This window comes from Lactuca serriola, chromosome 3 (genome assembly GCF_051521515.1).
Source record: "Lactuca serriola cultivar US96UC23 chromosome 3, Lser_US96UC23_V15, whole genome shotgun sequence".
Taxonomy (NCBI): domain Eukaryota; kingdom Viridiplantae; phylum Streptophyta; class Magnoliopsida; order Asterales; family Asteraceae; genus Lactuca; species Lactuca serriola.
The window spans coordinates 194,158,996-194,181,875 of NC_136410.1; positions in this window are offsets into that span (position 1 = coordinate 194,158,996).

Here is a 22,880-nt window from a genome sequence, read left to right on the forward strand (position 1 = left end):
TTATTCCTTACATTATTCTCATAATATATTAATAATATTTTTTCTCTCAATACAAATCATCATGTCAAGTTGCTATGGTGAAGGCAACCCAAAAGGACCATGCTCAATCGGGTCAAATACTTTCCTAATATAGTTGCAGCCTTAGACACTATTCCAACAATAAGGACATCCTTCATCACCGGAATTTCCAAAGTATCAATAGCTGTCCTCGTGATAATGGTCCAAAACCATCCACATGAAATCTCGGAATGACGAGTGGAAGTATTGAGGCTCTGCACAACCTGAGACCAAATTATAGACCCATAATCAAGATTTAAACTGTTGTAAAGACCATAGAGTATTGTCAGAAATCATTTACTGGTGCCATCAGATCCAGCACTACGCTCTGCCAAGCTTTTAATCAAAAGAGTAAGAAGCCTGTTCCATTGAGACAAAAGACACGACTTCATGACCTTTGTAATGGTGGTCAGTACATCTGTATAACCCATTTCATAAAGCATTGAGAATAGTTGTGCAGTTGTGATGAAATCAGGTGAGATAACAGAGGAATCCACCGCAAGATGTAGTAAAGAACAAAACCTCCCTTTGGAAATAGAGGCCTTTTTGGAGTGGATTTGAAAGAAGATGCGCTCTTTGTTCTTGTCGAAGGTTACAGTAGAGTAAACTTGGGACAAGAGAGACATAGGAACAACTTCATATTGAGTTAGTGTCTCACCCCCAAACGAAGGATGGCGGAAACGTCCGGGGGTGGAGGAGTTCATGTATAGTATCATAACAACAATGGCAATAGTGATGAAAGTAAACACAACGAACATATATATAATTGAAAGAGTTACATCATTGTATGAATTACATGTTTCAAAATCAATTACAATATGTTGACAAAATATGAAATGTTTGACGCCTTAACGTCCCATCCTCAAAATGCACTTGATTTCCTGTTTATTGATTTCCTGAGAATACAAATTGTTTGAAAAAGTGTGAACACAAAGGTTGGTGAGTTCATAAGAGTTTTGTTTGAGAAATAAACCGTGTCCTTGTAAAAGCGATAGAGTAAGTCTCCAGAAAATCTAGTGTTTTCTTTAATATGTATATGTAGTCTTAAAACCCAAAGACCAAAGTGTACAAGTGATTCGTCATACTTATAGTGATTCATGCAAGTTTAAATCGACATAAACTCGTTAATTTAGAAGTAAAACCCCCTTTTTAAAGTAGAAATTTTCCATGTAAACTTGAGATATTATTAACTATTTATGTGAGCTGCTATAACCATACTATGACTAGAGGTAACCTGCACAACGTCTTTCAGACGCCCTGATCGTATGACTCTTGTCACCCGCAGACCTGCCGGTCCGGCTGTAGCTAGCAGCGAGGTGTGGGATGTCAACCCCAATATAGATCTATACACAATTATTATGCTCTCCCTACAAGAGATTCTGGTTATAACTTACAGGAATTTGAATCCCGTACTCGAACGTATGGGTAGAGATTGTCTCACAACCTAAGTTAACTAGTTTACAAATGATTTGTTATTAAACCCTTTTCTCGTAGAGGGAGTAAAATAACCTTTTATGAATTAATTAGTGATATGAAATCCTTCAACTATTACTTTTATAGCTTATTAGGCCGTGTATGAAAACCCATTTGTTTCTAGAGTAAAGCATTTGTCATGCGGTAAAATCCCATAAACTATGCTTGTTGTAGTTTATTATATGTATTCGAAATAAATGATGAAATCTTATCATGAATGACAAATTTTCAGTTTACAATGATAAAGTAACAAGGAAATGCATTCAGTATTTAGAACTTATCGTTATACACTTTGCTCCGCATAATACAAAGTGTTATAAAAGTTATAGGCTGTTATTTAGTTTTAGCCTTTCAGCACTGATTTAGAAAATTCATAAAAAAAATCATATAAAGTCAAAAACTAAATCCGTAAATTTTATTATGATTTTTGGATGCCTCTAACTTATGTAAAAATGCTCATATTCACAGACTGGTCCGGATTCGTAGCTACAATGATAGGCAGTTTTGTAAAAATCACCATAAATTGTAGACAAATCGTATGGAGATGTACAAGTAGTCATTTTAAAGCTAAGAACGCGTGCTATTCGCACCTAAAACAGTTTTGAAAAATAAAATGTTTAAGTTGTCCAAAAATGTCCGTGAATGGAGTTCGACTTTTCTGATGAAAGCTGTTGGAAGAGTTTATTTGTGTTCTTGTTGTTTTAACTTGTATCCCCCCCTTCAAATCTTAAGAAAACATGAAAATAAAGGGGGTATGAACTCACCTTGAGTGGTTTCAGTAGATGAGTATTGGAGGTGAGAAGTGTTCAACTCAAGAACACTTGAAGATGCCTAGAGATTTTCGAGAATCTAACACCAAAGTGATGGAATTTGTGTAAGCAATCTATGATATGAGTAAAGGGAAGTGTGATTATCACAAGGAGGATGAATTATACTTACGAAGGGTGTAACAGAACTTGATGATCAGCCTTGAATCTCGAATTTGAAGGAGAAAGTTTGAGAGAAAAGGTGTTTGTTCTTTGTGTGGAAATGAGAGAAATGAGAGAAAGGTGAGGAGAGGTAAAAGTCTTTAGCCTTTGACCATGAGTGGGGCTGGTCAAATGGTGGGGAAAGTACTCTTGAATGACCAGGTATGGTGGGGAGTACAATGGCTGGTCATGGGAATGGGTATGGGGTGGTTGTTTGTGTCAAATATTATGGTAAGATTCACACTCCACCTCATGATCTCACTTAATAGATTTTATTCCTAAATAAATATTTCCTTAAAACTCATATGTCATAATATGAGTTTGGGTGAAAGTCCCCCGTTAAAATAATTAAAAACGGGTTTAAAACGGAGTAATGATCGAAAACCGGGTGAAAAATGAAGAAATTCGAAGTCAGGCGAGGGCTTGGTCATCAGCAGTTCAAAATCCGGAGTGACATCGGCTGCTGATGCGGATCCGAAGAGGAAGGGGCTACGGTCCAAGTGGCTCTGCGGTTGGGTTCGTCAGGAGGATCCGGAGCGAAGTCTGTTGCGGTCGGTGGCTGCGGCTCGCTGGCTGCGGTTCGCTGACCGCGGCTCGCTTGCTGCGGTTCGCTGACTGGTTAGCCAAGTGGACTCCGGTTTGGCTTCTTAGTACCTCGATCCAAGGAGGACTTGGCCCCTATGGAAAGGCTTCGGTCCTAAAGGGTCATTTTCCAAGATATTTCCCTTCTTTGAGTGGTTCCTCATCAAGCCAAGTATCGGGATGCCCCAATTGATTATAAAAATTTCAAGAGAGGTTTCGGAAGAGATTTTGGAGAGATTTCACAATCTTGGACAGATTCCTCATATTAGAGAGATTTAGGAGAGATTTTACAATCTTGGAGAGATTCCACATATGGAGAGAGGTTTGGGAGAGATTTTACAATCTTGGAGAGATTCCTCATATGGAGAGAGATTTGGGAGAGATTTTACAATCTTGGAGAGATTCCTCATATGGAGAGAGATTTGGGAGAGACTTTACAATTTTGAAGAGATTCCTCATATGGAGAGAGATTTGGGAGAGACTTTACAATTTTGAAGAGATTCCTCATATGGAGAGAGATTTGGGAGAGATTTCTAATATGGAGAGAAAAAGTGAAAGAGATTTAAGAGTGGTTCCATTTATGACCTTTTTAAGTATCCGACTTCACAACGCAAGGTCTGTAAACCCGTGAAGCCATGTTTTAGTGTATTACACACTCCCAATGAGTGTGAAATAGTGTTTTATCGATTTGGTTCATGGTTTAGCAGTATCAACGCTAAGGAAAATTAAACACACGAGTTTCCAAATGATGCTTTCTCATTAAAATAGTGAGTTGAACAGTAATTACATAACATAAACCCTAATATACAAGGTTTAATTGATTCGGACGGTTTTACTCGTTGACTTAGTTTGACTTTGACCTGACCCGAAATTGACTATTGTCACAGTTAGGGCATGAACCAACGGAGAATACTTCAAACACTCCACAACTTGTAGCATATAGGAATCATAGAGGAACAAATTGAGTTCAATGATCATGTTTTGATTTGGCTTAATGGAAAGAAATGCCAAAAAAGCAGTCTGATCTTATACAGAGGAAGTCGCCATTGTTGATCAAAGAAGGAAGATGAACAGTTCAAATCGCCGCTATAGTAGAGAAACTTTGTGACTGGTAACAGACAAAGAATCGTCGAAACCCTTTATATACCGTTGCTAGGAGAGAGAAAAAAATTGTGACGATAATGACGTGATCACTAAAACGTCTCCTGAAAAAGTGCTATGTGACAGGTTGGGTACTCCTAGAAATACGTCAGCATGCGTGCGGATAGGGACCGTTCAAATTCATGCGCCAAATTCTTATCCTTAATCGTCTTTTCAACTTCATTGTGACTTCAAGAAACATGAATTCCCCTGTTTAAACCCAAGCTCGAACCAACAACAACTAGAGTTGTGGAAAATAAAATTTTCGTGCAATAGAGTGACAAACGATAAAGAAATAAAGCAATTGTGTATGAGATGTGCGTGATGTCTTAAGAAAAGACAGAAAGCAGGCGATTCTAGGCAAGAATCGCTTCCTTCAAGGGCAAAATAGACTTGAAGTGCTTGTGTGGATTCCCAAAAAATACGATCAAGTGTTTGTAGAGAAACATTGAAAGGCTTCTTTTAATTGTTAGGCTATGGGTAGCTTATCTTCAACCAAACATTGAGTCTTAACATAAGACGAAACGTTGGAGGAAGTACTTGTGAGACCAATGTAGGCTATTGAACAAGTAGGTGGGATGTAAGTTGGAGTGACAAATGAAGTAGTAGAAATCCAAAAAAAATAAACAGGATCTTTTTGGGAAGAAATGCCTTGGTTTTAGACAATTTCATAATGACCACGCAAAAATAAAAAGGATTTCATTGGGTAACCAGTAAGTTCTTAAATTTAATAATTCACCATCAATTCATTATTGGAGTTGAATTTTGAGTTTCACTCAACATGTGGTATACATAAATAAGATCATAAACACAGACTTTTGGTAACCATAAACCTCAGTGATAAGAACCGAGAGTCTCAAGGGTTACATTCATGAGCCGAAAGTAGATGGAGAATATAAAGGAGGTGGTGAAAGAACCGAAAGTACCTTCTGCTAAAGAAAAACAGGACCAAGCAGAAAAACTCTTAACTCATATGAGAAGAGTAAGGTAGCTCTAGACCGAGTTAATTTTAACAGCCTGATGGGAAAGAAATGATAGGTATAGATCGAATCAACAAGGCCTGCTCAAAGTTGTAGAGGCTTTGGTCAACATGCAGCAGCATGCTTCTAGGGACCCTTAACTAGTTTGTACAGAAATGATTGTACCTGTCATAACTCCAAATTCTGTGGTTCTTGTACCCTTGGGACCTAAATAGAAGTAAGAACAAACAAACACACCACACAAACAGAACAAGCAAAACGTAAAATATTTTGAAGGATTGAATTTTCTTAAAAAATAAAAAAAAATAAAAAAATAAAAACGGAAATAGAAAATATTTTTGGATTTTTAAAGTTTTCTGAAAAAAAAATAAAAACAAAAAGCAGATAAGCATTGACCATATTTAAGAGAAGAGAAGAAATTTACACAGCATACAACCGAAACCTTATCTTAATTGAATGAAGCGAAATAGACCGAGCCTTCGGTTCATTTTGGTTCTTAAAAATTTCAAAGCCGAAATAGACCGAGCATTCGGTTCATTTTGGTTCCCAAAAAATTTATAGCCGAAATAGACCGAGCGTTCGGTTCATATCGGTTCCCAAAAGTCAAGGAGTCGAAATAGACCGAGCGATCGCTCCATTTCGCTTGTCTAATTTTACTGAGATATTTGAGTGTTCGGTACCGAATCTGCTTCCATCATACCCAAGCCTTGTAAGATTTTGTTACAGAGTGCTTCAGGTAATGCCTTAGTGAATATGTCGGCAAGTTGATCAGTAGATCAAACAAAATGTACTTCCACGTTCCCTTCTTCGACATGATCCTTGATAAAATGATATCTAAGTGCAATATGCTTAGTTTTGGAATGTTGCACTGGATTGTGACAAATTCTTATTGCACTTTCTGAATCACAATATATAGGAATCTTCTTCATGTTCAGTCCGTAATCTCTTAGTTGACTTTGAATCCATATAACTTGAGAAGTAGAACAAGCTGCAACTATGTATTCGGCTTCTACTGTAGAAAGTGACACACAGGTTTGCTTTCTAGACTGCCAGCTAACAAGTTTTTCGTCAAGAAATTGGCATCCACCTGTAGTGCTCTTTCGGTCTAGTCCACACCCTCCAAGATCAACATCAGAAAAAGCTTGAATGAAGAATCCTGATTTGGCAGGATACCAGAGATCGAGAGATGAAGTTCGCTTTAGATAACAGAAGATGTTCTTTATAGCCACCATGTGAGGCTCTCTTGGATTAGCTTGAAACCTAGCACAATGGCAAACAGAAAACATAATGCATGGTCTACTAGCTGTTAGATACATTAGGGACCCTATCATTTGTCGATAAAGCGTAATGTCAACAGCAGGTTTCTCCAGAGACGGTGTTAACTTAGTACCAAATGCCATAGGAACCTTTACTTTAGAGTCACCTGTCATGCCAAATTTAGTTAACAGACTCTTTGTGTATGCCTCCTGGTTGATAAAGATGCCTTCTGGACCCTTTCTAATATTTAAACCAAGGAAAAAATTAATTGGACCCAGTGCGCTCATTTCAAATTTAGTCTCCATTAACTTTCTGAATTCAGCTGTTAAGCTAGGATTCGTAGAGCTAAAGATGATATCATCAACATAAATTTGAACTATCATTAGATGTTCGCCTTCTTTCTTTTGAAAGAAGGTAGGGTAAACCGAACCTTGCTTAAATTTTGTCATTTTAAGAAAACGAGTTAGGGTTTCATACCAGGTTCACGGTGCTTGCTTTAAACCATAAACTACTTTATCCAACACATAGCAATGATCAGGATATTTCTCGTTCATGAATCTGGGAGGTTGTTCACCATACACTATTTCTTCTAGTTCTCCATTTAAGAAAGCACATTTGACGTCCATTTGGAAGACTTCAAAGTTTTTATGGGCAACGTATGCTAGAAGATTCTAACTGATTCCAACCTTGCCACAAGAGTGAAAGTTTCCTCATAATCTATCCCTTCCTCTTGGCAATATCCTTTTACCACCAACCGAGCCTTGTTTCGAATAACGTTCCCTTCTTTGTCCAATTTGTTTCTAAAGATCCATTTCAAGCCAACTAAAGAAGCATCCTTTGGTGTGGGAATTAATCTCCAAACTCAGTTACGTTCAAACTCATGGAGCTCATCTTGCATTTCTTGAACCTAATCAGAATGATCAAGTGCAACATTTATTGTTTTCGGTTCGATTTTGGAGATGAACGAGTTAAACATACATAACTCAACTTTCGAGAATAATGTAGTGTGTTTTGCTTTTATCTGAGAACGAGTAAGAACGTTCTTAGAATATTCACCAATAATTTTCTCTTTAGGATGATCCTTGGTCCATTTCACTAATGGAGGATAATTTGGGTCATTTGTGGGATCCAATTTAGCATTCACTTCTTCTTCAAATTCTGATTGATCACTCTCGCCTTCGTCGGTTTCCTGATCTTTCTCCCCCTCGACTGGCGAAGTGAAACGAGTGGTAGCATCGAAGTTTGCTTCCTCTGAGAGAGTTGGATTCTCCCCCTCAAATGTCCCTTTATTAGATGGGTACGGTATAGAATTCTCCCCCTCGAAAGATACCTTGTTTGCACTTGGTGCAGATGAATTCTCCCCCTTGAATGTTGAGTCGTTGATTTGAGAGTCAGTAGAGGATTGATCACCTGTAGATTTGGGAATGTCACTTGTCATTTCCTTTACCGCATCATCAATAATCTTTTGGAGATTATCAATTTTGTTATCTTCTACTTTTGCCTTTGAGTGTGCCGCTTTCTCCGGTTCATTGTATAACCGAATGTATTCCTTGAACAAGTTGGATATAGGAACCGAGACTTGTCCTGATGTAGGAAAAATTTCCCCTAAGTGACTTTCGTTCCTTCGAACTTTCTTTATGTAATTTTCATCAAAGGTGACATAATATGTTTCTTCAATCCTTTTAGATTGTTTATTCAAAACTCTGTAAGCTTTTGAGGAGAGTGAATAACCAAGAAATAAGCCCTCATCTGCTTTAACATCAAATTTGTTTCGGTTCTCCTTGGAGTTGAGGATGAAACACCTTGAACCGAACACATGGAAGAATTTGACATTGGGATTTCAATTATTTAAAATCTCATAAGGAGTGATTGAGAATTGTTTATTAAGAAAGGATCGGTTTTGAGTATAACATGCAGTTGCAACAGCATCAGCCCAAAAGTATAAAGGAAGTGAAGCAAAACAAAGCATGGTTCTTGCGGCCTCACATAAGGAGCGGTTTTGCCTTTCAATGATACCATTCTGTTGTGGTGTATACGGGGATGAAAAGTTGTGAGTGATCCCCTTATCAACTAGAAACTCCTCAAAGTCGTTATTCTTGAACTCCAACCCATTGTCACTCCGGACATTTCTCACAGTCTTTTTCAGTTGCACTTCCACCTGCTTAATAAATGTCTTCAACTTGGGAGTTGCTTCAGATTTCTGTTTAAGAAAGAAAACCTAGGTGAAATGAGAAAAATCACCTACTATGACAAGTATGTACTTACTACCACCGATGCTTTCTAAGGACGAAGGTCCACACAAGTCAATGTGCAATAGTTCAAGAGCTTCAACAATCTTTGTATTGATCCTTGTAGGATGGCTCTTTCTGCTTTGTTTACCCATCTCATAGGTTGCACATAGATGTTCCTTGTCGAACTTGAGAGGAGGGAGTCCTTGAACATGATCACTAAGCACCAATTTATTAATGTCTTTGAAATTAAGGTGTAATAATCTTCGATTCCATAACCAGCTTTCATATGTATTTGCCTTTGATAGCAAACATATTGCTCGTTTACCCCGTATCAGTTTGAGATTTAATGAATACATCTCTCCCTTTCGCTCTAATTTCAAGAGAACCTTCTTGGATTGTTTTTCAATTATTTCAGATCCTTCATCATCAAATGACACTTTTAGACCTGTTCCTACGACTAGTTGAGATAAACTGATGAGGTTATGTTGTAATCCTTCTACAAAAGCCACTTTTCGAATCGAGAATTCTCCATTGGTTATCATGCCATATCCCTTGATTTTACCATAGGAATTATTTCCAGACTTGACAGACCCACCATCTTTCAGGGACCGAAACTCCCTCAACTATTCCTTCCTCCCTGTCATGTGACGTGAGCAGCCACTGTCGATATACCATTCATCATCGAACTGCTCGTCACTGATTACCTGCAAATTTAAGTAGATTTAGGAACCCAAAGTCTCTTGGGTCCTGGTGAGTTTTTCAGAGGAAAAGGAATTGTAGTAGAAATATCAACCAAATATGTTCTTTTTATCAAAGTGGTTTGATCTTTCCTTTTAATGGTATACACCTTGATTTTAGTATGATCTTGTTTAAATTTTAGTGTATTGCTTTACTTGTTAGATTGCATTTGTATCCTAGGGTTAGTTGATGATTTCTCATTTTGAAGTTTAGGAACTGATTTTATCTTTCCTTTTACTTTGATGTCTTCCCTAGAAAATGCTTTGCATTGGGACTTGGTGGAACCAAAACTTGACCGGGTATAGAAGTTGGGTTTAGAACTAGTTGGGGGACCAAAAGTGGACTTAGGACCGAAACTGGTCTGCGGGCCGAAAGTGGACTTTTGGTTCTGAGCGATGTTTGGACCAAAACCTGACTTTTGGTTCTTAAACTTGGAATAGTAAGAACTTGGGCTGAAAATTTCCTTTACTTTTTCCTTTCCTTTGTCCGTTGAGACCTTCTTAGGAGGAACATAGTTGCGATTTTGGGAATGCCAGTAACTCTTTCGCTTATTCAGATTCTTTGCATATCTTTGATTTCTTAAGCGTTTATGTTTAGCTAGTTCCTTCTATGATTTATGTATATTGAAGCTGGCCTTTGGCTTCTCTCTTTGAGTTTCGGTTGTTTTGTTTATAACTTTCGGTTCTTTCTTTGGTTCTTCAAGAATCTCTTTAGTTCCACTTGTGCTTGGTTTGTCGAAGCTTGAGGGTTTGTTAATGGGTTCAATGAAGTATCTTCCTTTAACCCTCCATGAAGTTTGCTCAGACAAGCCTTCAGTTTCATCTGCGTTGTCAATAGGGGCAGACCAGAAGAAATCTTCGCACCCTTCTGCATTGTCTTTTCCCACCAAGACTCTTAGTTCTGTTGTTTGTCTAGAAGTGACTCCTTTAGCTGCATATACCTGATTCGACACAGTTTGAACCTTTTGATAAACCATAGCCTTTTCCTTGAGTTTTTGTGGCTTGTCTTTTGACATGTGAACAATTTCAACCGAATTTTCTGAAATGAGGGGTTTCTCATTCTCAGTCTCGCTTTTTACAAACTCAGAGCAATCAATAACATCTTCTACCGAGATTTCACTCATCTCGCTTTCTTCATCAAATTCAGATGTCGTATCTAGGTTCATTCTACTTTCGGAGGTCAATTTGGCATTGGACATGTCAAATGATTTTAAAGTGTCTGACTTTATTCTCAATTTATCATTTTCATCTAAAATATCTTTTAGCATACACTTATGTTCCTTAGAATCAATGAAGGTTTCTATTTTGTCCAGTCCAATTTTGTAAGACACGGATGTTTCATCTGATAGCACTTCTGATTCACATTCTACTATGATCTTGTCTTCCTTAAATTCAAGAAAGGGCAAAATCATTTTGTGAATATTCTTTCCTATCTCACAACATAAATGTAACTGAGCAATATTTGTATATAAACGCTTAGCAATTAAACAAAAAACATCTCTTTGTTTTAAAAACTTCAAATTGTCTTTTTGCAAATAAAAACATTCATCCCTAGCTCTAATTTAATCCGCCTCCTTCAGCTCAATCCACATCCTTCTCTCCTCACTCTTTGAAGACACCCTGCTGAGTTGGTCGGTTAGGTTAGAAGTCGCTAAGCGAGTTTGCATGAGACTACCACTTAAGTTAGAAAATTTAAATTTTAATTCATTTAATTCTTCTTCATAATTTGTCAATGGAACTTTAAGTGATTCAAGGATGGATTTTACCTTTTTGATCAACCGATCGCAGTCGTTAATCTGCTCACTTACTGGCTTTGCTGGAAAACATTTGTTTCAGTCATATTCGGTTCCCCACTTGCACTTTCGGTTGATGGACTTGCCAAGAGGATCAAGCATTTGCCAGCTGAACCTTCTTCCTTTGCCACATAATCCTTTCCATGAGTGGGATTTCTTACCTCTTCATCTTCAGAGTTGGTTGACCAAACTTCTACGCCACCGAACTCGTCATCATCTGCATTTTCCTGCACAATCAAAGCATCCATAGTACCTTTTGAATTGTTAGTTGTCTTCTTTTTCTTGATTTCTTCCAGCTTGCGCATGTAGTACGCCTCATCATCTTCACCATCTCTTTTCTCAGCATGCAATCCTTGGCAAAGTGGTTCTTGCCGTGACAGTAATTGTAGTCATATCCAGAGTCTCCTGCAAGTTTGCTCTCCTTCCTGTCTTCATCCTTTTGAGAAGAGATCTTCGCTTCATCCTTCACCTTTTCACTCTTTGAAAGAAAGAAGGCGAACATCTAATGATAGTTCAAAAGAAAGAAGGCGAACATCTAATGATAGTTCAAATTTATGTTCAAGTTTGCTCTGATACCAATTGTTAGAACGTAGTTCTTTGAAGATCGATTGATTATATGCATGCAAACGAATAAGAACGTAAAAATAAACACGAATATGGCTTGAATATGTTGAATGATTAATGCTTCAACACCTTTTCAGAGCTGTAACTTCCCTGCCAATTTCGGTTATTGCTGACCGGAAATTTTCTTCTTGCAAACTTCTTTGGATTGGTGACCATAATAGCATACTCCTCACTTGTAAGTTCACACTCAGACAAATCAGACTCTTCTTCTTCTTCTGAAATGCCTTTTTGTTGAGACAAGAGCCAACGATCCTACACCAGAAACCACTTTTGCTTCTTTGGTTACGACACTTTCTTGGGACTTAAGTATTCCTACAAGTTTCACTAGCGAGTAAGACTTAAACTGTTCATGTGCTTTTACACTAGAAACCACGGCCATCCATTCTGGTCTAAGTCCGTTCATGAAAGTTACTTTATGCTCAATCAAATTCCTCTCTATTCCATGTTTTATCATCTTACTTAAGAGATGATTGAACCAATCAAAAGTCTTTACTAGCTTCTCCTCAGGTTTATGTTCGAAAACTCCAAATTTTGACAGTAGCAATGTTTGAATAGAGTGTTCAAGATCTTCATCGTTCGAATAGAGTTCTTTCAACCTATCCCAGATTTCTTTTGCCGTCTTGCACGAACTTACTAACCGAAACATGTCAGATTGCAAGGCGAATCTCATCATTGTCATGGGCTTAACATTACACAGAAGCTTGTCTTTTTCATCCTGTGGCATCTTCTGTTCATTAGCAATCAACTTGTTATATTCAGTTTGAGTCTTAACTGTTGTGTTCGTTCCAGAATGAACAAACGGTCCGAGTGTGATGGCTTCCCAGATGAGATTGCCATTATCCTCAGATCCAACCACGTAGTCTTCAAAGTGATGTGCCCACATTTCATAGTCCTGAGTGTAGAGTATGGGTATTCTTGTAGTGGATCCAATGTTGTTTGAGATGTTGATTGGGTTTGTTTGCGAATCATCGTGAGACATGGTGAGCTGCTATAATCAAACCTGTATACTTGAGATTAGGGTTTTATCTAAAACTTAGTTTTCGTCGAAAAAAAGAAGACGACTTCTTATTTATACGATAAAAGCAGAAAGCCTAACGAATTCTGAATACAGAAGGAATGTGTATTGATCACACAGTCTCCCGCTCTGATACTAATTGTTAGAAAGTAGTTCTTTCAGGATCGATTGATTCGATGCATGCAAACGAATAAGAATGTAAAAATAAACAGGAATATGGATTGAATATGTTGAATGATTAATGCTTCAACACCTCAGAAGAGCTCGACTAAGAACTTCGACTGTAGAGGTGTTTTAGGGTTACAATTATCAAACGTAATAAAAGTTGTTAAAATATAATGCACACATGCATGCATATATATAGTCTAACCCTACGAGAAAACACGGATGGACAGGCCCAATCTGGATATAATACAAAAAGCCCAAGACACAACGTAATAAGCCCCAATATTAACCCAACTCCACAACTTGTTGCAGACATTTGAATTGGGGATGAAGAAAAATTAGGTCCCTTATGCGACAAGTGCTCCTATCCTAGCCATTGGGAAAAATATAGGAAAGAAGAGGAAAGTAAATCCTCTATCGAATTAGAAGAGAAAGGCCCGTGCAGGAGTATCTGGTAGTGGGTCGAAGGCAAAGTTGGCAAGGGCAAACCATATGCGGCAGGTATGTACACAATTCAATTAAATACCTCACAACTTACTCATTCTTGGGTACTTGACACAGGATGTGGTTTCCACATTTGTATTAATTTGCAGGGGCTAAGAGAAAGTGAGGAGGTGGACCATGGAATAATAAACTGGGTCATGGGGAATAGGCAATATTCACAACTTACCAAGATTAGAACTTATAGTCTAGTGCTCGATGATGATGTTAGGATAGATTTGATTAATTGATGTTATTTGTCAGAAATGACATGAAACATTATTTATTTGCATGCATTGTTCAAACAAGGTTTCTGATATTCTTTTGATGATATGAATGGTTTGATTTTAGCTTATAAAAATGTGTTTTATGTTTAAAGCTTTACCTTGTAATGGCATGTATGAAATTGTGATTTGTGTTAGGCAATAATGTATTTCATATTGATTTGTCTAATGGTGTAGACAAAGCATGCTTGTGGTATTTTCGTCTTGGGCACATTAACAAGATACACATCGCCCAACTCCAAAGGGATTGAGTGTTGGGAACATTTGGCTTAAGGTCAGATAATGAAAGCAAGTCTTCTTTTTTAGCAAGATGACAAAATCATCATTCACTAGAAAATGTGAAAGAGGTGAAGGATTGTTGGACCTTATCCATACAAATGTGTGTGGGCCCTTCAAATATGCTACAAGGGATGCAAATCGATACTTCGTGAAATTTACAGATAATTATAGCAGATATGGGTATATCTACTTAATCAAACATAAATCAGGAAATTTTGAAAAGTTCAAAGATTTTAGGCATGAGTTCGAAAATCAATTTGGTAGGAATATAAAGATGCTTCAATCTGACAGAGGTGGAGAGTACCTTAGTATCGAGTTCCATGACTATCTCAAGGAATGTCGAATTTTTCACAATTGACTCCTCCCAAAACACCACAACTTAATGGTATGGTTGAGTAGTGTAATCAAACCTGACTTGATATGGTTCGTTCTATGATAAGTTGAGCTTATCTTCTAATTAGTTTATGGGGTTATACTTTGGAACCAGTTGCCCGTATCCTAAATCTTTTTCCCACTAAGAAGGTTGCCAAAACACCTCATGAGATGTGGATAAGGAAGGCACCCTTGATCGTACAAATCAAGGTCTGGGGCTGTGAAGCTCTCTTGAGATGTGAAAGTGTGACAACCCAAAATTTCTAGCTTACATTCTTCATTTCTTATCAAATTTAAACTCGTTTTCTTAGTATTTTCTAGCACTGTTTGGAGACAAATAGAGTGTTTAAAGCCTAGTATAAGCAGGGTAGGAGTCGTGGGATAAGTATTGTGGGTGTATCACCTTGCATTTGAGCTAATCACACCAACACAAGGTGTGTGCGCCCACATACCCATCCCAACCGCACACTCTCCATATATATAGAACACTTAGCTATTTGGAACACTTTCTACACTTCTACAAAGCTAGGACCCAAAATCCTCTCAAGTATCATCCAAATATGCTTGAGGATCTTCATAAAAGGTAGCATCTTTAGCCAAGAACACCAAGAAGACTAGGTGTACGGCCGCACACACCATGTATGGCCGCACACCCAACCGCACACACCAAGTGTGGCCACACACACATAAAAAGTGTGTGTTTTGACCATACACTCCCTTGTATGGCCATATACCCCTTATATACAATCGTATATGGTTGTAACACTTCAATATAAGTGTTTACTAGTCCCTAAGGTGGTCCCTATTCAATAAATTGTTTTTTTAAACACTAATTATATTCATATATGTATCATATATGTTAAATAGGATCCGCGTGTGTGTTCAAGTCTTCCCTTGACACCTAGCTATCGTATATCATTCAGTTCATCCAAACCACCATCTAAAGGTGAGTTCATACCCCTTAATCAATGGTTTAAATGTTTTTAAATGCTTTTATGGGGGGAATACAAGTTAAATACTTATATTTATTATATCAATCACATGTGATTAATAACTACCAAACCAATAATTTGCTTACTGTTCAAACTGTTTTGCTTCAAACTGTTTTACAAACTCTTTTAATTATCAAATACTTTTACTTAAACTCTTTTATACTTATTATCAAATGCATGCCTATGTATGTATAGTTATATAAGTAATGTGTAAAGGGCTTAGGAAGACTATATCGCTTTATCTCCTTTTCCTCGTTGGTATGTCGCTGTAGGGCATCGGCTATTCGTCCGAAGTTCGTCTATCCATTAGTTATATATTATGTATACATATATAGACATAAAAGTTCTTTCAACCAGTTCCATACCTTTGGGTAGCAAGGGTTTCACAAACAGGATCATACATTACTAGTAAGCTACCATAGGGGTAGCACAGGAAGATACTAATACAATTACTAGAACAATGAAACATACAATGAGTCAGTTAATTCACGACTCAATATGAGTAGTACACACAGTACATTACTATACATGCTAGATCGAGAGAGAACGCACATTACAACTAGCACACGCTGAACATTACAGTACATTACTATACATGCTAGATAGAGAGAGAACACACATTATAGCTAGCACACGTAGAACATTACAGTACATACAAGCCAGACAGAGAAAGAGTACACTTTACAGTTAACACATTCATTACATGTACATTCATGTAGTTATGTGAACCATTAAACGGGTCATGGTACTTCCTGCCATGACCATTTTTGTATCCCGAATCTCCTTTATTGGGGAGCATATGAGTTTGCGTATAGATCTATAATGGATTGACTATCCTACACCTTGCTGCTCGCTACAGTGGGACTTGCAAGTCTACGGGTGCCAAATGTCATTTCTTACGACGTCTTACATCGTCATTTTACTAGAGTCAGTAGCAGGATATAGGTCGATCACATGTTACTTTAAATGCCTTTTGTTTTTAAGGTAGTTAGTACAGCAGTAGTCACTTATTACAAATAGTACAGTACTATGATATTTTCCCATTACATTCACTTTGTGAATATTCACACGATGCACGGTAATGTAAAAACTCTATTTTTGGTTAATGATAGTCGGAATTGGGAAAATACACACTCTTACAAGAGACACACACACAGACACTAGGAGCCTTGGTAGAAGGCTACCATTAGTAGGAAATGTAGGGTTTTCTAGGAGAGTTCAAACATTTTACAAAACATCTTACAAGACATTTTACAAAACATTGTACAATGCATCTTACAAATGCTTTCATACAAACATAGACATTAATATACTTATGATCTCACCAGCTTTAAGCTGATACTCGCATTCAAAATAACTTGTATTCTCAGGTAACCAATAGGCAGGTATAGGTGCCAGGTTTTGAGAAGATGGAGTTCGTTCAAGACTCATCTTTTATTTTGATATGTATATTTTGGTGTCTATATAACATGACAGAACACACATGTATGAAATTATATTATTAATGCAATGGATGATGTTATTGCTTGTTTACTATTATTCATTGTTGTGATACTGTACATGATGTCCTCCGCCACAGAAGGTTTCCGCCGTTCATGGTTTTGGGGTGCGACAGATTGGTATCAGAGCCTTGTTTATAGTGAATTGAGTATATCAACCCATAAAAGATATACTAACTATAAATACAATGGGATTAAAATACTCTGACCAAGAGTTTATACGTTAAATATTAAAATATTTAATTAAGTATACGTGCCTGCTTTCATACTAAAATCAGTGTCACTAAGACAATACAAAAGTATTACGATTGTTGGGCAACACAAGTAGACTTAGAGACATATAGTCAAAACTGGGAAGATATAGCCTGATCAACTATATTATCCGAGGGTTGACTAGCATGTGCCTAAGTGTGGTTGTGAGGTTGCAACAAGTCTAAAAACTTACCCACAGTACTATAATGAGAACAATAGAACCTAAACTTAAAATACTATAGGAGTATTTTGCATCACTATAAGTTACTTATGTACTAGATTCTTATACCTCTCTTCTCGCATAGATTTAATGGCTGGATTCCACCTTCCTAGAGACCCGTACTATCCCAACCACGGCAATGCAGGATGGCTAGAAGATGAACCAGAATATGATCACCCAATTCCTTTGGATGATCATGAAGCTGAAGGTTTTTCTGATGGTTCTGACTCAGAGCCAGAGGTCAACAACCTGTTTCCAGCTGAAAAACACCCAAACCCCCGTCCAACATTTCAAGGACCCACACCCTTGTGGGCAACCAACCTGAATCACTGGAGTGACGAGCAGGGTCAATCCTTACCTTACTTTGGGGACCGAAGCTTTTACAACCTCAGCGAAGGTGGCTCTGCTGATCGAGCTCTACCCGTCATGGTCCGTAGAATAGCTCGTAATGTTGAACAGGGTCGAGCAGCCATCGATCGATTCATGGAAATTGATGCCAACTCTGGTGTCAACACTGTCCGCATTCGTCAGCTAGAGTCTGCTCACGAAAGTGCTCTGGTTCACAAAGCAGCTCTTCGGAGGGAACTCACTGAAACCCAACTGAAGTCAGAGAACTTCGAGCTCAACAAGCAAGAGCTGATAGGCACATGAGGGATATAGAACGTCTCATGTCGGGATCAAGAATTCACTCTGGTAGTTCTCGACGCCGATAGATTCTCATCAACTTCTTTCTTTTGGATATAACCAAGTTATGTAAAACTCTGGCCTAATTCCCTATCTTTCTAAATCATAGGCATGTTAGGTCTTGGTTAGGTTGTAATTCTGTGAAAATTTTCCCATTTTAGTTGATGTAAGGCCTCTTTCTGTTAGCCGTTTTTCCCGAACTTGTTAACATCTGTAATTCCAGTAATATTGACAGGTACCTAATCTTATGGGAGTTATTATCCAAATGTGTTCATCTATTAAGTTCTAGATGTACATTCAATCATATTTTTGGGCTATGAAGAGTTAGTCCATGAGTCATTTTCATCAATTCTTCCATTAAATGCTTATCAATGTTTTCATCTTCATAAACTTTTAGATCAAAGATGATGCCTTGCATAAATCCAAAGAGAAACCCTAATAACGAAACACCGACACCACCTCCTCCACCTCCTCAACCACATACTCCTCAATTCGACACGGCAACCCTAAATGCTGCTGTAGCTGCAGCTGTGGCTACAACCATGGCTTAATATCATTTGTCTAGTTCCACTGGAGGAGGAACCCCTGTCCTGTCTACTCATGGTGAAATCCTGGTGCGCTTGAAAGAGTGATCCTACAAGGACTTCACCAACTGCAAGCCATTGTCCTTTAAAGGGACTGGCGGAGTCATTGCCCTCTCGCAATGGTTCGAGAAAACTGAATCGGTTTTCGAAATCTGCTCTTGTCCCGAGGAGAGCAAGGTGAAATTCGCGACTTGCACCTTCGAAATGAAAGCCCTATCATGGTGGAACAACCATGTTAAGTCACTATCTCTTATAGGGGCTAATGCTATGGGTTGGGAAACTTTGAAAGACCTCATGATTGAGGAGTACTGCCCGAGGGGCGAGATCCAGAAGCTAGAGGAAGAGCTATGGAGCCTAACCATGAAGGGCTCCAATGTCGTCGCCTACACCGCCAGATTTTGTGAGCTGGTAGCCGTCTGTCCCAACATGATTCCTTCAGAGGGAAAGAAAATCGAGAGATACATATGTCGTTTGGTGCCACCATACCAGGGAAATGTTTTGGCATCACACCCCACCACATTTGATAGTGCCAAACGATTGACACAGCGGATCATAGACCATGGGGTTCGTACCCCGACCGCAACAACTACCCTGGCCATCTCAGAACCCGCAAGAACTGCTGATTCCAAGCGGAAGTTTTGGGATGACAAGAAGAAGGCTAAGGCTTCCAAAAAGCAGCAGGTCGTGGCAGTACATGCTGCGATAGCACCTGCTGCTACTGCTCCGGTAAAGCAGTATGCTGGAAATTTTCCTAAGTGCAACAAGTGCAAATTCCATCACGTCGGCGCCTGCCAGGAGATGCGGTGTCTGAACTGCAACGGGAAGGGGCACACTGTCCGTTTCTGTAAAGCTCCGGCGAAACCAATCAATCTAGCCCCCCGTGCTGGAGTGGGCCAAACTTGCTACGGTTGTGGCGAGGTAGCCCACTTCAAAAGAAACTGCCCGAAGGCAGGGTTTTCCGGTGGAGCGGCAAGAGTTCTGGCCATAGGCCATGAGGAAGCTGTTGTCGACCCCACAGTGGTCATTGGTACGTTCCTCCTCGATAACTCTTATGCATGCATTCTATTTGATAGTGGAGCGGAGAGGAGTTTCGTGAACCAAAAATTTGCTAATTTACTTAAGCAAAAATCATGAGCACTTAATGAACCGTTCACTGTAGAAATGGCTAATTGAAAGACAGAGAGCACTAGCAGTATACTCATAGGGTGTACCCTAACTTTAGATAGCCATTCATTTTCTATTGATCTTATGCCTGTCTCAATTAAAAGTTTTGACGTCATTATCGGCATGGATTGGTTGAGTCTTCATCGTGCCGATATCATGTGTTACGAAAAGGTTGTTCGCCTTAATCTGCTTCCTGGCGAAACCTTAGTAGTTTATGGCGACAAACCCGACACGAACCTTCGTATCATTTCGAGCATTCAAGCTCAGAAATTCTTGCGAAAGGAATGTCGTGCATTCCTTGCTCATGTGGTCGATGCGAGCCAAGAAACGAAGGACATTCAGAACATTCCAGTAGTATGCGACTTTCCCGACATCTTTCCAGAAGAACTCCCAGGATTACCTCCGCAACGTCAAGTTGAGTTCTGAATCGACTTAGTTCCAGGGGCTACTCCAGTAGCCAAATTGCCCTATCGTCTAGCACCTACAGAGATGCAAGAACTGTCCGGTCAACTCAACGAACTGCTCAGCAAGGGATTTATAAGACCAAGCTTCTCACCATGGGGAGCTCCAGTCTTATTCGTCAAGAAGAAAGACAGATCGTTTTGTATGTGCATCGACTATAGGGAGCTCAACAAGCTGACGGTCAAAAATAGTTATCCGTTGCCTCGTATCGACGATTTATTTGACCAACTTCAAGGGGAGAACTTCTTTTCAAAAATCGACTTGAGATCCGAATATCACCAACTACGAGTGCTAGGGGAGGATGTTCCAAAGACAGCCTTCCGAACTCGTTATGGGCACTACGAATTCGTAGTGTTGCCGTTCGGATTAACAAACGCGCCCGTTGTATTCATGGAATTAATGAATAGGGTGTGTCATCCTTACTTAGATCAGTTCTTCATCGTCTTCATCGATGACATACTTATCTACTCTCGAAGTAAGGAGGAGCATAGTCAACATCTGCGTCAAGTACTCGAAACATTACATTCGGAGAAGCTCTATGAGAAGTTCTCGAAATGCGAATTTTGGATTCGAAGATTTGAATTCTTAGGGCACGTGGTTAGCGAAGAGGGTATACACGTGGACCCTTCCAAAATCAAGGCCATTGAGAACTGGTCAGCACCGAAGACGCCTACAGAAATTCGTCAATTTCTAGGCCTCGCTAGCTACAATCGTAGGTTCATACAGAACTTCTCCCACGTTGTGAAACCTCTTACAACACTGACCCAGAAGGGCGTGGCCTTTGACTAGGAAGAGAAGCAGGAAAGAGCGTGTCAAACGCTCAAACGAGCCTTGTGCACCACACCAATACTATCCCTTCCCGAAGGAATAGAAGACTTCATTGTCTATTGCGATGCGTCGAATCAAGGACTCGGATGTGTTCTGATGCAACGAGGTAAGGTCATCGCCTATGCCTCGAGACAGCTGAAGACACATGAGGTAAATTACACGACCCACGATCTTGAACTAGGAGCAGTTGTGTTTGCTCTGAAGATCTGGAGACATTACTTGTACGGAACGAAAAGCACTATCTTCACAGACCACAAAAGCTCACAACACATATTCGACCAGAAGGAGCTCAACATGAGACAACGATGGTGGGTCGAGCTACTCAGTGATTACGAATGCGAAATTTGTTATCATCCGGGTAAAGCCAACGTAGTAGCTGACGCCCTAAGTCGGAAGGAATATTATGGTCGTAGAGTTAAATCATTGACTATGACTATCCATTCACACTTGTCCACACAAATTAAGGTGGCTCAGCTCGACACTTTGAAGCCTGAAAATGTGGCGGGTGAATCCCTAAGAGGGATGGATAAGAACTTGGAGGTTAAGGGTGGCAGAGCTTATTATTTCATGGACCGGATCTGGACCCCGAAACTCGGTGGGTTCAGAGACTTGGTCATGAACGAGGCACACAACACTCGTTATTCCGTGCACCCGGGATGAGATAAGATGTATCTGGATCTTAAAAAATTATACTGGTGGCCTAACATGAAAGTAGAGATTGCTACCTTCGTGAGTAAATGCCTTACTTGCGCAAAGGTCAAGGTTGAATACCAGAAACCCTCCGGTCTATGGCAATAGCCTGAGATACCGGAATGGAAGTGGGAGTGGATAACTATGGATTTCATAACCAAGTTGCCCAAGACAACGGGTGGACTTGATACCATATGGGTCATTGTCGATAGATTGACCAAGTCTGCACACTTCCTACCGATCAAAGAAACAGACAAGATAGAGAAGCTTACAAGAACCTACATTAGGGAGATGGTACGATTGCACGGTGTTCCCTTATCCATTATCTCGGACATAGATAGTAGATTCAATTTGAGGTTCTGGCAGTCGTTACAAAGTTCCTTAGGGACTAGGCTGGACATGAGCACAGCCTACTATCCAAACCTTGGAAGATATGTTGCGAGCCTGCTCCATTCGAGGCCCTCTATGGCCGAAAGTGCAGATCCCCTCTATGCTGGGCTGCGGTGGGTGATACCCAGTTAGCCAAAGGACGAGTTCCTGAAAGCACTCTCACAGTTCCGGAGATCATATGGGAAACAACGGAGAAGATCGTTTAGACCCGTGAACGATTGAAAGCCTCCAGGGACCGACAGAAAAGCTACACTGATAAACATAGGAAACCTTTGGAATTCCAGGTGGGTGACCGTGTTCTATTGAAGGTCTCACCCTGGAAGGGCTTGATACGCTTCGGAAAGTGTGGAAAGCTAAATCCAAGGTACATAGGGCCTTTCGAGATTCTCGCAAGAATTGGCCCTGTAGCTTACAAACTTAACTTACCGCGCGAACTCAGTAACGTACATTCTACCTTCCATGTATCGAACTTGAAAAAGTGTCTGTCCGACGAGACTCTTGTTATTCCACTCGACGAGATCGAGATTAACGAGAGCCGCAACTTCGTAGCAGAACCAGTAGAGATCATGGACCGAGAGGCCAAGCAAACGAAATAGAGTCGTATCCTGATAGTGAAGGTCCGCTGGAACGCCAAGCGAGGACCGGAATTCACTTGGGAGCGTGAGGGTCAGATGAAAC